We start from the raw sequence: 1,506 nt of genomic DNA, 5'->3' as shown, positions 1-1,506 counted from the left end.
CTCTTATTTTGTAAAATTTACTATAAAAATGCAACTCTGTTGTGGGAGCATGGTACTCTTATTTTATAAAATTTACTATAAAAATGCAACTTTGACATAGACTTATGATCCTGAAGGATTGCGGGAGATCATGGGTGGAGCAATGAGACTGTTCCTGCCTTCCCTCATAACCACTTAGGAGTCTGTGGAGTGCACACCCATTCTTCATATTCTTTCCTAAAAAGAATATTATATATAAATATTTATATATATATATATATATATATATATATATATATATATATATATATATTTATATATATATATACCAAATAAATAAGAAAGGCACTCTCCGTATAGTAGTAATTCAATTTTACTTAGATATCTAAGTAAAATTGAATTGCTACTATACGGAGAGTGCCTTTCTTATTTATTTGGCATGTTACTGTTTTAAGTGCACCCCGGAGGCTGAGTTGAAGCAGTGAGTGTGGGATCCCTTTGGAAGTTTGTATATATATATATATATATATATATATATATATATATATATATATATATATATATATACGTATTTATATACAGTATGTATATTGGAAAATAAACATGTCAATTTAAGAGGAAGCTTATTTGGAGCCACAAATTCAGTCTGTCAATAAAAATTACAGATATATAATTCCTCTCTAAATGCAAAAAAAAGTATTTTCTCCCTGCAGCCACTGCAGGTTCAGGATAATTGGAAAAGGTACTTAAAAAAAGTTTGTATTGCCATGCCGTAATAGTGGCGGTAAAAACAAAATGGTTAGTGATTTTTTCATGTCAAAAGTCTTAAATGCCAATTTATTTGCAGTTATTTTGGCTTCAACATGCTTAATTCCACTATGAAGTTTTGTTTATTCTTTCCCCCTACATCTAACTGTAAGAGAAGGCAGCTACAAAAGTCTCATACAGATCATAAATGGTTGCACAAATAAATTACAGTGGACCCCATGTATTAAAAGGCGTGCGGACAGCTTCTTAACTTTAGAAGCTGTTTGTATGGCTTCGCTGCATACGGGCAGCGGATCTGTTTGGCATGTATGCAGCATTGCACACTCCACTGAGTGTGTAATGCCTGCCCCAACACTCGGGCAAGAGAAGGGACTGTCAATCTCAGAGAGCGAGCAACCTCTCAGTGATTTATCTTCACCACCTCGCTGCTTCGTACATGGAGTTTATTGTGTCTCTCTTTTGCAGACATGAGTGTAGGAGGGGGGAAATCCACCTCAAAGACTTTTATACGTTGACAACAATTCACGGGAAAATATAGTAAAGGAACAAGAAAAGACAAAAAGATAAAGGAAAAATAATTTTGTTTATATAGTGCCAACATGAGTAAATAGAACTTGTTCCATGTAGAGCCTGTTTTTTATGTCTTCATGCAGTCCTAGCATGTCTTCTAGATCACTGACCACAAAACAGGTTAAAAAGGGAAGAAGTTGGAATAGAGCACTGGAAAGTGCGTTGTACCACAATTTATTAATTCTCATC

The sequence above is a fragment of the Bombina bombina genome, chromosome 8 (genome assembly GCF_027579735.1).
Source record: "Bombina bombina isolate aBomBom1 chromosome 8, aBomBom1.pri, whole genome shotgun sequence".
NCBI classification, from domain to species: domain Eukaryota; kingdom Metazoa; phylum Chordata; class Amphibia; order Anura; family Bombinatoridae; genus Bombina; species Bombina bombina.
The sequence above is the reverse complement of the archived record's forward strand: the minus strand, read 5'-3'. Positions refer to the sequence as shown.